General features: G+C 35.9%; 1 protein-coding gene across 1 annotated transcript in view; it reads left to right on the plus strand.

Moving 5' to 3' along the window:
- The window catches only part of Ipk1 (Inositol phosphate kinase 1), a 376999-nt gene that overhangs the window by 223085 nt on the left and 137416 nt on the right, over positions 1–16498 (plus strand). Inside the window, exon 3 of the mRNA XM_073992548.1 lies at positions 8370–8387. The gene's annotated coding sequence lies outside the window, so the exon portion shown is untranslated. The remainder of the gene's footprint in view (positions 1–8369; positions 8388–16498) is intronic.

Consider the following 16498-nt stretch of genomic DNA (forward strand, 5'->3'; position numbering starts at 1 on the left):
TAAAAGTTTCAATTCACATAGGCTGAGGGTATATCTCTGTCGGCAAAGCCGACTGATACTTTTTTACTTGTTTTATCCATATATGTATCCTTGAAGCAAAACGAAAATAAATTGTGAGAAGGCCTAGAATCAGAAATATAAGAAATAGAATTTGAAAAATGCGTTTCTTAAGACAATAATATTTCCAAAAAAAGGAAGAAGAAATAATTTCTTGTTCAATAACGGAATCCTTACTTTCTTAAGGAATTCTTCTTTATGTACCCATATAGAGAATATCTCTTACCTTCCTACAACCTAACACCACTAAATTATTCTTTGCAAACAGAATTCTAATTCAATTTGCTTACACTTATCTAAATCCTGGTAGAAGTTTCATGTTGCAAAAAATCTCCATGACTCCTTCATACATACATACATATGTATGTATGTACATTCATATGCACATAAATAGTAGAGTTGGGTAATCTAGTTCCTAGTTCCTTGTACTAGTTCCAGAACGTATGAGTAACATCATGAAATATAACGTGTGATAGTAAGTATACGCAGTTTGTTCAAAGAAAAAATGTGGGCCATGCGAAGTGAACTAGATAGTTCCATATAGTTCCTTTGGCACAACTCTAATAAATAGTAGTGATATGCAAATATACAATTAGAGCGATAGATTCGTATTCTATCTAACAAACTTAAAGATACACATACCCAAACGCAAACACACACACACACACTTAGACACTCTTGAACAGCTTAAGGTAAGCAGCATCGAGTTGAGATGTTGTCATAGATACATAAATGAATATCAAATAAAAACCGAACTGCAAAGCATTGGATCCTGTAAATCAAATGTACGTATGCTGCTACAAAGCCATGGAGATTAGGAAGAATGGAGTTGTTGTTGCTGTTGTTCGTTGTTAGCAACAAAGGTTGCAAAATGTGGGTTATTGTTTTCTTCTTTTTTGGTTTGAAATCCTGCACCCTAAGCAAGCAAATGAAGAGAAGCAAATGAAATAGAATTTTGTTTTATACAAAAATAGTTTGCATTTCTAATTCTTCGAATAATCGGATAGAGGCGATGTTATTCTGCACAACAACAACAAAAGCATGAAAAAATACCAAATGAATGAATAATGAACAAAAACTATATCATTTTTGATCCCTAAACAAAACTATTGCAGGAATATGGGTTATGCGGAACAAATAGGTAAATCCCTAGTCTATATATTAATCATACTCTGTAAAATGTGTCAAAGGATTAACTAATCCCTTTTTTTGTTTTGTTCGGTTTGTATGGATGAAAAATCTCTTCTGCATTGATTAAAATAAATTATGAATTCTTTGTTGGTATTTGTCACAAATTTAGTTTCATTTCATGGTGGGAAGACACAAAATCATTTTGACACATTTTTCTTCCATGAATTGTTCTCGTTTTGGTGTGAAATGAGGTGTTAAATCTGATCTGGATCTTTGCAAATTCTGTGCACTGCAAACTCGACGTCTGTCATTCTATCTGCCTTTTTTACACCCAAAATGTGTTAATGAATGCAAATTGTGTGGTTTTAAGTCGATTGTTTTCATCAGTGAAAATGTTCCTTCTCCGAATTCAATTGACAGCAAATTCAATGCAGGATTTTTAGCGTTAACATCACCAAAACCTTTCGTTCCTTTTTTGTGGAAATCATTCACTGTCTGTACTTGAATGGTGGATGATTCTAAAACGCTTTAGTTAAGATTTGCATTCATTCACCACTTATGCGAATTTATTCATTCATTCATTCGCAGTTAACTTCATTCCGAAATCCTCAGAAAGTATTCTTTGTTGAAAAAGTGTTTGGTGGCATGTTACAGTTGCGGTATTCCATCATAAATATTCGCTTGTTTGCATGCCAAAAATTCATTTCCGGGAATTGAATTTTTGCGACCATAAAAAAAGATTTAATTTGTGGATTCGTAAATAAACATTTGATTTTAACAGTCAATATTTCAGATTAATTATAAATTTTCTTCTGTCGGGATTTAAGAAAATATTTTCATACATAAGGTTACAAAGAGACATTCTTAAAGTCGAAAAAATCAGTTTTGAGATATGGACCAATCATATCTACGAGTATATACCGGTATTGGTATAGTTAACCGTATGGAGTAAACAACGGTTACTTTACCTTGGTCATGTCATGAGAATGAAAGAAGAAAAAATTACCCTTTACCGTCAGCTAAGCATAAATATCTAGTCTCCGATGGAGCAACAAGTAATTAATGAGATCAATAAACAAAGTAAGTATTTAATACTGGATTGACAAAGTAGTGGAAATCTATTCCTAGTTCGGCTTGAAGGCCTGGCCTATTGGCCCATATGTTCCATATCGAGCCGGCTAAGTGATAAAGCCTTTCATGCAGTTGTAGTTCCCAATAAGATTTATTTTTCATGAATTTTTAGTATATTTTTGGGCCTTTAGGATAATGATACAGTTTGATACAATGAAAATTTGCAGCATCGAAGTAACAAAAGTAGCAAAACTCGGATCCGTTAGTCATTATGTCTCCCATTACAAAGTAATGTATACAAAAATAACTACTTATATTACTCCTTATTAAGTAGTGAGTACGGTGGCACAGAGCTTGTGTGTCTGACTACAAATCCAAGGGTACTTTTTTTTTAAAAAAATCAAAGAACAGTTGCTTGTGCGCATGTAAGCATATGTACACCTTGAAACAACCTCTTATGTTCGTGTGCGTGGCCAACGTTGTCTATCTTGAGCAATTTTTCGTATTTCTGGCCATGTGCCGAAGTTCTTGCTTTCTGCCTGTATTGTTCGTATCCATGTCATCTTGGGACGTCCTCTGCGCCTTGTACCCTGGGGATTCCATTCGAAGGCCATTTTATTTAGATCAGTGTCATCTTTTCTGAGTGTATGGCCTATCCATCTCCATTTTCGCCTTTTTATTTCCCTTTCTATAGGTTCTGATGACGTGAGTTGCAGAAGGTCTGCATTGGATATTATGGTCGGCCAGAAAATATTGCATATTCTTCGTAAGCATTTGTTTATAAATACCTGCAGAGCTTGATTAATGGTTTTGGTCACCTTCCAAGTTTCGCATCCGTAAAGTAGTATTGGTTTGATGCTTGTGTTGAATAGACGCAGCTTAGTACTTCTGCTGATGTTGCGGGATGATCATATTTTCCTCATGTTGTGGAAAGCAATTCTAGCTTTATTGATACGGCTTTGTACGTCAGAATCGGAGCCCCCGTCCTTCGTGATTATGCTCCCCAAATAACAGAAGCTATCGACGTCATCCACGACAGTGGGTGTGCTGTCCACCATTACAGTCAAAGGGGAAGTGTTTTGAGTTTCTAGGCGCATGAGTTTGGTCTTTTTCATGTTAATTTTGAGACCTATCGTTTTTGCATTTTGTAATAGCTGTTCCAATTTAGCTCTGGTTCCTGCGATGGTATGAGTCATGAAACAAATGTCATCAGCATAATCAAGGTCGCTTAGCTTTTCATGTGGACGCCATTGTATGCCATCTTCGATTTCTGAATTTGTTTTGCGCAGGACATTATCAAGCACAAGTATAAATAGAAGTGGGGATAAGACGCAGCCCTGGCGGACGCCGTTGCGAATGGTAAAGTTTGGGCTAGTTTTTTGTTTAAATCGCACGCTACATTCTGCATTTGTGTAGAGCTCGCGGATGATATCAATGATTTTATTAGGGAACCCATATTCAGTTAGGGTATCCCATATTGCGTCTCTATTGAGATTATCGAATGCCCGTTCGAAGTCCACAAATAATAGATATAAAGGTGACCTGAATTCTACGGACTGTTCCATAACGATTCGGAGTGTGTTTATATGGTCAGTGCATGATCTCTGCGGTCGGAAACCGTTTTGTTCGCGCCTCAATTGTGGGTTTAATACTGGTGTGATTCGGTCAAGTATTATAAAGGCTAGAACCTTTTGGATGGTATTTAGGAGAGTGATTCCCCTCCAGTTTCCACATTAGCTTAGATCTCCTTTTTTTGGAATTGTGATAATGACACCTTCTTTCCATTTCGATGGTATATTGTTAGTGCTCCATGCTTCGCTAACGATGGGTTGTAATATGGGGGTTAAGACATCTGCGGCGTATTTGAAAAGTTCCGGGGGTAGATTATCAGGTCCTGCGGCTTTATGACTTTTGAGTTTTGAAATTGCGCTGGATATTTCCTCATTCGTTGGTGGTGCTACATTTATGTTACGCGGCGGGCTGTTTCGGGATTGTTCCGTTGGCTGGTATTGGACAGTACTGTTATCATCGGCTTCTTTATAAAATTCGGTAAGTTGATGCTCAATTGTTGTAAGAGGGAGTCCGTTCTTGTCTTTAAGGGGCGGTATGTTTGGCCTTTTGTTTGTGATTTGTTTTATTGCAGTATAAACTCCTGTCAGATTGTTACGTCGAGCAAAGATTTCATCATCTGCTGCCACTCCGTTTATGAAATTATTTTTGTCTTTCTTTGCAAATTGCTTGACTTGTTTTTCAGCTTCCGTATATTGTTGCTTTTTGATAAGTTTTTCTGCAGCATTTTTTGTGTTTATTATATCCTTTTTAAGTGCTCTCCTTCGTTCGATGGCTTCCCATGTTCTAGAGCTAATCCATGGCTTTTTTCCCTATTCTTTAGTCCAATCGTTTTCTCTGCTGCGATCCTACAGGCGTGGGTGACATCTTCTAACGTATGGTGGTGGTTGTGTTTTAACTGGTGATTTCGTAATCTTCAGGCATCCAGTCTCACCTTATCAATCACATTTATATAGCGGACCGCTTGCTTCAAGACCGACGTTCTCTCGTAACCGCTCCTAAGATGGAGAACAGACGCTACTTGGGTTATTGGAGACGCTAATGTAAGAAGGCATCTACTCGTCTTGTCAGTGTTACCACCCGCTGATTGTCCGGGACTGCTTATTTGTGTTTCACTTATTCGCAGCTAACCTTCATATCTGAAGGTTTTTCACTATCCGCAACCTGTGACCCGTCCGGTAGCCTTCAGCTCGGCTTCCACGTAACACCCATAAAATTCCGTGGCCCGGAAAGTACTATAACAAGTAAAATAGTATCAGTCGGCTTGGCCGACAGAGATATACCCTCAGCCTGTGTATATTGAAACAATTTTTTCCCAAAAAACGTATTTATTTAGAGAGTTTTGAAAATTTTGGGCGTATGAAACGACAAAAATTTTGATTAGGATTAAATAGCAAAAGTTTTGCGGAGGAAATACTTAAAGGAATGGATCGACATTGACCATTATGGAAGTGGATCTCCAGCCACTACATATGGTGCCATAGGGAGTTTTTACACCCTTCGGGCTGTTTCCTCAAGAAAAAAACGATGGTGTAATTGAGGCAGCGAATGAAAGTTGCTTCAACAAAAATCAAAGTGATTCGATAGCAGGTCTTAAAGTGAACTTATCCGAAATTTTGTTTGGGAGGTACTGGATGAAGTGGACAAATATAGTCCATATTTGCACCTGATCTATATCTGGCAGATATATTAGGATGTGTAAAGTATGGACCAATTCGGCCACTCCCTTCAAAAGTTACCGTACGAACAATTTTTCCGAACATTTATGAAATTTTGTGGGGGAGGCACCTGAAGGAGTGGACCGATATTGCTTATCTTCGAACTTAAACTATGCTTGGACAACATATTACTAAGTTTTGGACCCAATCAGCAGATCCGTTCGGGAGTTATCTTGCGCTCCAACCACCTCACACGGTGTCAAGGGATTTTGTGCAACTTTCAGGCTATTTTCTCAGGAAGTATGAACTTGCCCGAAGGAGTGGACCGATTATGTCCATATTGGAACCTCATCTAAGTCTGGTAGACATTTCACGAGTTGCAAATTATGGACCAAATTGGTAGCTTCCTTCAGGAGTTATCGTACGTAAAAATTTTGCGAACATTTTCGAACTTTTGTGGGGGAGGTACCGGAAGGAGTGGACCGATGTAACCCATCTTCGAACTTAAACTAAGTTTGGACAAAACTATACGAAAGCCAAATTTTGGACCGAATCGGCTGATCAGTTCGAGAGTTATCGTGCGCTTCAGCCAGACAGACAGAAGGACGGAATTGCTCAATCGACTCCAAATTGTCTGAAACACATTTCGTCCAAACATACTTGGGGTCTAAAACCATTATTTCGAAGGCACATTTTGCCAATATGAAAGTGTATATATCCTCGCTGGCATAAATGCTAAGGGTATAATAACCCATTATTTTGGGAGGACTTTTTTGCTGGGAAGGGTTTTATATTCCAAGTATGTTCGGATGAAATCCGTTTTAGACAATTTGGAGTCGATTTAGTCATGTCTGTCCCTTGGCCATTTGGCTGGCTTGAGCGCACGATAAATCTCGAACGGATCAACCGTCCATTCTTCAAAGATTAAGATTAGGACTTCGCTAGATATCAATTTTTCAATGTAATCTCCTTAGGTCATAAAAAGCTCGATTAATTAAATTAATTAAATCTCACAAATAATGGCCTTCGCCCCTAAAAAGGCAAAAACTTAAAAATAAAATTTTTCGATTCGGTCAAAACTTTGCACCAACATAAATTGCCTTAAGTATGGAAATTTTGGAACCCACATAAGCACTAAGCTGAGAAAAATGGGTTATTTCTTACACATTTACATGGCAAAACTACTTACTTTACTCCTTACTAAGTAATGGGTACGGTGGCACAGAGCGTGTGTGTGTCACCGTCGCACGGTGGTCGAAAGCCCTGATCTAGCGGTGCGAAATTAATAACTTGCAAACGAATTGAGATACGCCACGAAATTTGGCACAAACTCAGCTTGTACCTGTGGGTAATAATGGGCCAAATATGAACAATATCGGCTGATGTTTTGGTATAGCCCCCATATAACGGTACCTTAAGATTTTCGGTATTTTGAGGATGTAAGCCACAATTTCGTAGCAAATTACCTGTAATTTGGTACTTAGGGTTCCTTGTGGTCACAAAATATTTCCACAAAAAATTATGGACATAGGTGCACGTTTTGATATAGCCCCCATGTAACAGTTCCTCTCAATTTAAGGTATTTTGAATATCATGACCAAATTTTAAACCAACTTGGCTGTAATTTTGCATTTCGTGTTCTCACTGCGTAAAAAATCTTCTTATAAAACATTTTCAACACGGATTTATGTTTCGATGTAGCCCCTTTTATGGTACCCCCGATTCGTTGAATTTTTACTTGTTATCCCATATATAACAATATATTTAGCTATAATATGGTATTATAGTGTCTCCGGGGGTAGAAATCCTCCTTGCAAACAAATTTTATGCATCAAAAACTCTTGTATTTGATAGTGAATAACTGAGTGAATATTTACAACAGCAAACATTAAAAAACAAAATCTTTGTCTGCAAAGTGTCTGTAATCGATACGATGGAAAATATTTCGTAATTTTTTAGTTCGATTATTTGACTTTCGCGCCGCTAGATCAGTGGTTTCGACCAGTATGCGTCGGCACAGTTGGTGGTGCACATGAACGCGTTTAAACAACCCTTAATGTTCGTACGTGTGGTACAGTGTGTTGTGCGCATGATCAAATGCAGCAGAGAGCAAAATAAACAAAAAATAATAATAAAATTATAAAGTGTGTTGAAATTGAAATCAAATTCACCTCAACTGTACTGAAAAATTTACCTTCTTTTTAAACTTCTAGTGACCATTTATTCAGTGCAATATGCCATTGTTAAATTATTGGGTTAGTAGGGTAATGGTTATTTGGTAATGATTTTTGGTGGTATCGCGGCCCCTTTTCCGGGACATACTTTCTGAGATAATGTGCCAAAAAGCTCTAAATAACCCTGACGATACCAATTCAAATTACTGTTGAGCCCGAAAACTGTTTGTAATACGAATTATTTTATTTGTATTTCCAATTGTTTTATTTGTAATTCGAACTATTATATTTGTAATTCGAATTATTTCATTTGTAATTCGAATTATTCTATTTGTAATTCGAAGCATTTTATTGGTATTTCGAAAAACCAATGAAACCAAATTTTTTTTAAATTTTTTTCTTCGAATTTCAAATGGAATAATTCGAATTACAAATAGAATAATTTGATTTTCAAATGGAATAACTCGAATTAAAAATGGAATAATTCGAATTACAAACAGAATAATTCGATTTTCAAATGGAATAATTCGAATTTCAAATGGAATTCACAAATTACAAATAAAATGTTACGAATTACAAATAGAATAATCAAATTACAAATAAAATGTTACGAATTCCAACTGGAATGTTTCGAATTGCATGTGAAAAAGGGGTGTATATTAGATATAGTTGTCAAACAAGTAATAATAATGTTTTTGTTTGTTTTCAGGAAACAATTTTGGTCTAGGTATGTATGTATGTATTAGTTCATAGTTATATGCCAATTATGTCAGTACCCTGACTGTGGTAAATATTTTTTATATTTTTTTAAAAGTGTTGTTGTGAAAAAATTCAAGCTTAATCTCGGGTTTTGTTGTTTTTAAATTTTAAAAAACAAGTTTTATTTAATACTTCCAAAAAAACTGCCAAAGTGAATCTAATTTTTAAGAGTATTTTCTTTCAGCCAAATACTGTGAAAATATGAAGGCGATATTATTTTAGTTATTTTTGTGGTTGCCTGATGACTGGCAAAAATGAACGGCCACACTGGCAAACAACCTATATTTGGCCAAAGATCCCCAGTCAAAACTGATGGTGTGTGGTAGCAATTTAACCGCATTGACTGTTCATGAATTTAAAACATTATACATTGTAGAGAAATGCGAATGTTTCCAATAGTTTCAATATCTTGTAGACTACAAAATCTCTGGAACTTACAAGTTCAGTCCATTGACCCGTAGCCAATGTCAATAACTGGCTCCTATTTGTTCACAGAGATACTGTAGTATTGCCTTGTTTGCTTACATGTCTACACAAATCATCATTGTTCACAGTTATCTGAGTCTAATCCTGGCAACATCAACTGAAAATAATAATAATGACATTAATGATGTCTCATTGAATTTGCATTTGTGATGACAAATATTGGCACTGATGATGCTGCTGCTGCTTGCTGACTTCAACTTTATCAGCATAATTTCCATGAATAAGCATTTGCTGCTACGATGGTACTCCGTTTCCTTCGTTTTTTTTTTCATTTCTTTTTCAAAGATTTGATTTACAATCAAAAAGGACATTCAGAAAGATCACAAAAATAGCAAATCTAATTTGAATGTTGTCAAACAGAGGCAAATTTAGACTTCATTTGGGTTACTTATTTTTTTGGAAGGGGGACGGACGGTTGATTTTGCCATTTTACTTGTAAGGGAAACAAACTATCTAAAGGATAGATAAGGAAAGGTAATTTAATGTAATAAATGTTAACTAGCATCATTATATTGTAACTAAGTATGGCATTCGACGTGTTCACTAAGTTGTATGTGATGTTAACTTAATTTGAAATCTTAATATCAATTCTAATATTTTCCTCGCAATGTATTGACAAGAAAATACTGATGCAGTTTTTAACCAATGAGATTGCTAGCATATTTCCGCATTTTTTTTTTTTGACGGGTAAAAAATCGTCGAAAGACTCTGGCTATCTGGCTTCGCCAGGTGAGAGGAGACTTTAACACGCTAAAATAACCCCTTTACTCTGATCCACTATCCCTGCGGTACCGCCGTACAAGCATTTCGTCGCAGGGGGGAATGTTCTAAAGAACACTGCTATTTATTATTCGCCTTTGAATCTCATCTTATCTACGAAGTTCCAATATGATTGTCCTTACTCGCATACATATTCCCAATTTTCGGGAGACACCAACATTATTTCTATTACGTTTTCTATACGCAGTTCACTATTAACTTTCTGCTCTAAGTGTGCCCTCTCTACAATGAATCGAGGACACAAAAAGAATACATGGGATTGGTCTTCTACAAGTTCTATACAGCAAGGACAATTAGGGGAGCAGTCAAGGCCAAAACGGTGTAAGTAGAACCTGAAGCAACCATGTCCGGAGGGGAATTGGGTAAGATAAAAATTTAAATATCCATGTCGTCTATTTGACCAAGTGTCCACATTTCGTATCAGCGTATACGTCCATCTACCTTTTGTAGCTGCTGACCATCTATTTTGCCATTCGACAATGCTTCGTCTTCTTGCGTCCTCGGGCTCATATCCGGGTTCCTGTGAGTTCCTTGAATTGAATATGGATTCCGATTCTCTAGCTAGGATATCAATGGGTATCATGGCAGCGATAACACAGGCTGCATCGTTAGACACTGTCCTATAGGCACAGCATACACGAAGCGCAAGTCTACTGTATGCTGGCCTCTGTTACTGTTCTTGCTTCTTCAGTTGTTTTTGCAACAATGACTAGCGCGATGTCATCCGCAAACCCAATAATCAGCTTTCTCTGGAAGTTTTAACTGTTTTAACGTTCCATAGAAGCGGTCCAAGAACGGATCCTTGTGGTACTCCTCCTGTTATTTGGTATTCCTTTGTACCATCTTCAGTCTCATATATCAGGATTCTGTTGCGGAAGTAGTCCTGGATTATAGCAACAAGATATGCCCGGACATTTAACCGTCGCAGAGCCTTTAAAATATTCTCCCAATTAGCTGTTAACATCTAGTGTTACGACCATACAATATTCTTTCGTCCCTTTTTTCCAGCTTTGACCATGTATAGCTACCTTTGCAATGTCGATTACCATTTTTGCTGCATCAATGGTAGATCTCTTTTTTCCGAAGCCAAATTGACATTCTGATAAGCCTTCTGCACGTTCGATGCACTCTTCCAATCTATCGCGGATAATGCTCTCAAGGAGCTTTCCGCATGTATCTATCATGCACAGTGCGTGATATGAGGAGGGGTTTAGGCAGTAGCAGTAACCTTTGCCTTTTCCATATTGATGGAAAAGATCCAATTCCAAGCATTTTTTAAATAATTTAAGCAACTGTCCATCCATAAATAGGACGAATATTTCTTTATTTAGTGAGTCTCTCTTCCAGCCAGCTACTTCTGGCGTTCGAACCATTGATGTTACTGTTGCAGCATCGTTATGACTAATGATTATGGCACTATGATCACTATAAGTGAACATGTCACTTATTTTCCAGTTAAAGTGGTCGTAGATGTTTGTACTGGCAAAGGCGATATCGATTGTAGAGCTTCCACCATTTCGATTGAATGTTGGAGTGCTGTCCGAGTTTAAAAGTTCAACGTCTAGTTGTGCAAATGATTCTAATAATATTGGACCCCTTTCATTTGTTCTTGGGCAGCCCCATTCTGTCGCCCAAGCATTAAAGTCGCCCGCTATTAAGATTGGGTTTCTGGATGCAGCTTCATTATATAGGTTGGTAATAATGTGTTTATACTCCTAAATATTATATCTGTAAACTGTTAAACCTCCGACAGTAGCGCGAACAAATCCAAGTTCAAAATTCAAGATATTCTGCATTGCATATTTCCCCATTTTTCCCAGCAGGTGAGCGAATATCATTTGCCCTCTTAAATCAATCCTTGAAGAATAAAATTTTGTTATTAATATTTTTTTTACATTTTAATTAAAGCTGTCAAAAACACTTATTATGCAAATGTTATGCGTAATTATTTGCCAATACTTCTAAACAACTCTTCAAATTATATGCATCATATATAAACTTACAACTAATTAAACTCCCCACTTTTTAATAAATTGTGGTTCATTGAATTCTACCACAAGCAAAATTTTCTTATTCTCATTGAGATAATTATAAATTCTTGAATTATTACAGCTCTTGACCTACAATAATAGTATTATTTGTAATGTCATTCACATGAATACGAAATCAATTGCCCCCATGCATTTCGCCTTGGCACTTTAAATTCCCACTGCCGCATAGCTGAGTGAAAAAGCTATTTACTGCATATTCAGCGATAATCATACATCGTTCCACCCATTCATTCTCCCAACCATCCATCTGAGAGCATATTTAATTATGGAAAAACAAGTTAAGTCTCTATTCTCGGTTTTAAATTGAATTTATTGCGCTTTGATAATTTTTAATTCAGTAATTGATTAATTTCATACATCAACATAAAAAGAAGCAGCAGCAACTACAGCGACGGACTGCTGGTCCCTACAGAATGGGGAATGATGCTGCTGCTGTTGTGAGTTGTCTAGAAAACAAATCACATTTGTTTGTGCATAAATTTAAAATATTCATTTCATATTATTGCTCATTGAAATCCCACACCCGTCTACTATTCATATAAACATGTTTGGGGGCTAAACATAATTATTTAATAGAATTGCTTGCACACATACACAGAAAAAAAATATTTCATGAATTTTTACATATTTTCGTTCGTAATACTGTATTGGTACCTCACATAAGATACATGTGCAGTTTCTTATATCCAAACGAAAGCCACTATTTTTTCAATACTATTTGAGATTTTCATGTGATGCAAAATCACTTTCCTGTTATTCCCTACATTTTCATCGGTCTCATCGTCTCACGATCACATTGACAATGTATCAACAAACCACAACACAACACAAGACTATCAACAAACCACACACACACAACAAATACCGCTGTCGCAACAATTGTTGTTAGTTAACTGACAAACCGACAAACCAAACAGCTACAGTGCGTTTGGATTCGAAAAAACAAAGTTCGTAAAGTCAAATACTTCGCAACTAATATAAAGGCAACATCTAATATCTCAACCTAGTGCTGATAGACCGGAATGCGGAACCTCTTTACTCGCGAGCAAGCGCAAAGAGAGCTTCTATCTCCACTCACTAATTGAAAAACCATGCACTGACAACCAGCGTTGTCAGTATTGGGGATTTTTCCCCAAATTGGGAATTTTTATTTGCAATGGGGAAAAATTTTTCGACTTGGGGAATTGGGAAAATGTTGAGGAAATCTGAAAAATATTTGGGGATTTTTGGGGAATTTCTTTTTTGTCTAATTACTTCAGATCATCTTTTAATTTCAGTACGTTAATAGTAGAAGCGCACGCGTGACGCACAAATAACATGCATCATATACTAACTGGTCGCAGCTGTAATAATTTATGACAGATTTGAAGTGTTATCATGCGGCTCGACGACTGACAGCGTACTAGAACAGTGGGTTGAATTGAAATAACATTTACCATCATTTTTACTGTGAAGGGGACTTAACTGCAGAAATGATTACTGTATTGATGGGCAATGATTAAATTAAACTTTATTTAACATTCATGGCTCCAATTATAAAAGAGATAAATATGCTAAGTCCAAAAAGGATATAATACTTTTTGTAGTTAAATGTTGGCCGATATCGGACAGATAACCCGTTTTTTTATTCCAACAAGTTTGCTTTAATAATAAGTGTCAGATAAATTAAAAGGAACTTTGTGTTTCTTTTATAATTTAAAGTGCGCCCAAAAACAAGAACAATTTGATAGCAAATTCAAATTAACCAACCCAATTTGAGTAAATTTGATGTATACAGACGGTTTTGCTTGAAATGGAATGAAAAGATGTAATAACAAATCCCTGGTAATGCGAACTTTATTCCTTTTTTCTCTTAAAGTAAAGTATAACAAAAAGGGATTTTAAAGAAAAGATGTAAGTACGGGCCTTAATCTAAGTTTTCAAACCGATGCACATTGCTAATATGCATTTTTCCCTGTGCACTCAAATATTGAAACCATTTATAAAAAGGAAGAAGATATTGAAAAAATATTTGCAGCAATTCACTGGGTCAACACAATTTAGCTCTATATAGAACCAGTTGTCAACACAAAAATCTCCACGATTGTTTACGAATCGCAATGGAGATAGTTATCATTCGTAAATTGGAGATGGCATTAAATATGCTTTCCGTTCCAACAAGTGAAGGCCTGGGTACATAAGCTGCCTCGCCTGCTTACCTTGCTTGCTTCTGATAAAAGAATAAAAAAGAAAAGGGCAACCCAGTTCGAAATTTGCTCGGCCTTCTTTATTCTCTTATTTTTGTTATGTCAGAAATGAAGTAATAAAGCCAGACAACTAGGCGAAGCAGCTTATGTACACAGGCCTTAATTCTTAAGTAGAAAGAGTCTTCTATTTTGAACCATATTCGGAAATAAAATGCAGTACGAGTTACTAGAATAAATAATCAATTTTCTAACAACTCCATTTGTTGTAGAATTTTTGACCCAGCTAAAGAAATGTTACAACTCTTTCATTATACAAATTTGTATAAATCCAATGAGACTAATGATTCTGAATCACTTGAAAGTGAAGTTTTGAATATCGTTAATTTAATTCATATATAAGTGTATAGAATACTTTACAAGTTTAATGATATGAATTTTAATAGTAAAATAAAACTAATTTTGATGTTTTTGTAATTATAATTACAATATATATAATTACAATATATAATTACAATATATTTGTAAAAAAAAATTTGGGGATTTTTTTGAGGAAATTCAATAAAATCTGGGGAATTTTGGGGAAAAGTTTTGGACAAGTTGGGGAAATGAGTCTAAAAAATACTGGCAACGCTGCTGACAACAGTGTTTGCTCAAATTGTTGTTGTTGTGTGCCGAATGCTGTGATAGACTCAACAAGTATGTACAATGTACATATGGTTCTTATTGTTCTGCTATGCTGTTATCGTCTTGTAACAACTACAATCTTTAGAAGAAACGATAAGTTACAATAATACAAAAGAAAAGAATTAATAAATAAAAAACAGAAAAATTTGTCTCTGCTTTGTTTGGTGGTGTGTAGTGGTTGTTAGTCAATAAAAACAAAACAAAAACTCGCCAAAATTGTTTTTTTTAATCTCTCAGAAAAACCAGTATTTTTTTACTTTATGAAAAGCGTTCTTGAAATGGAGAAATTAATGAACACTATTCTTGAAATACAGTATTTTTTTTCTGTGTATATTTATATTAGGGCGATGAGTTTTCGACTTTTTTCTCAAAAAATTACGGTACCAGGAATGAACTAATGTCTCTCTTTGAAAAAAAAAGTTGACGATTTTTTATAATTGTCACAATTGAAGTTGGAAACAAAAGGATATGCCATTTTTATGATTGTGGTAGAAACTAATAATATAACAGCTCCGCGATACCCGATCGTTCCGACAGTAGCTTAAACTCATCCAACAACTGTATCGATATTCCTTGGGAGGATCACAATGCACCATCAACGAGCCAAAGGAAGCATAACCCAACAGAAATTGCAATACACTTTGTTATAAGCTCAAAGCTGATGTCCCACAAAGGAGCAAATATGCGCTACCAGCTTTCTCCAGAGCATTTGAAATTCCAATCTCATGTCATCAGTCAGAAATCAACAACACTATCTACAAGAAAGCGGCTCGGGTGAAGGAGTATTTGGTAAGCACGCAATATCTGGAGAACACCTTGAGAGCTTTGAATATCAGACCGTGGCTCAAGAATGAATCTATAGAAATAAAAAGAAACTAAATTGTCTGTGGTCAACCTGAAGGATGTGAAAGCTTGAATAATCGCAGCAGGACTCCAGAATGTGTTCGATGTGTCCTGGGGATAGGAAATCAAAAGCAATAATCGATTTTTCGACTTTTCGATTTTGGTCTAAAACTAAAAATGCGATTTTTTCATTTGTCTTAAAACTCGACTTTCGACTTTTTCATAATCGCAGAAAATTGATTATAATCGACTATTCGTCGATTTCAGAGTTTTTTTTTTTTGGAAACTGTAAAACCGAAAAAAGTGTAAAACCGCAAAGTCAACAATCTATGGACAATCTCGAAAATCGATCACAAGATAATCAATTATGCGATTTTTCATCCAGGCAAAAGTCGACTACGATTTTTAGACTTTTGACTGCAAAAAGTCCGATTAATCGAGTAATTGAAAGTCGATTTAACTATCCCTAATCTGTTCAACATCTGCGTAACAATTGTGATTATTGATGCCGATGACAGGCGTTGTATTTCAACTGCAGCAAATGTTCGTGAAAGAAAGGTTACCTCTAACCTAAGTTCAGCAGTTGCCTGCAACATGTGCTAGATCGCATTATTCACCTTGTCATGGAAGATGTGCTCCATTTGTCGACTAAATCACCAAACATCGAGTACATCTTTGTACAGAATTATATGAGAAATTGTGTTCAATTGAAAGCCGAGTAAAATTGACATAAACGAAACAGGCAGCTGAAGAGACAACATGAAGTATTTCTTTGTCACTTAACTGGTTTTAAATATTATGTTCAATTACACTGTGCGACACGAAAAAAATTAACCATATTATAACACCGCGGCGTGATAGAAGCTGCTAAGAATTTTGTTTCACTCATGGAAGCAAAGTTGTAGCTCTTGTCTTCAAGAATAATAATTGTGAACACATAAAATCCATTCAACCTCATCTTTAGGGTCAAAATCGTTAAGGTCAAATTTCCGTTATAATTTTTTTCGGATTTTGGTCTATAGCTATCAAACCGATCAAAATTGAATCAA

Source organism: Musca autumnalis, unplaced genomic scaffold (genome assembly GCF_047663935.1).
Source record: "Musca autumnalis isolate F117 unplaced genomic scaffold, ASM4766393v1 scaffold_5, whole genome shotgun sequence".
In the NCBI taxonomy this organism is placed as follows: Eukaryota; Metazoa; Arthropoda; class Insecta; order Diptera; family Muscidae; genus Musca; species Musca autumnalis.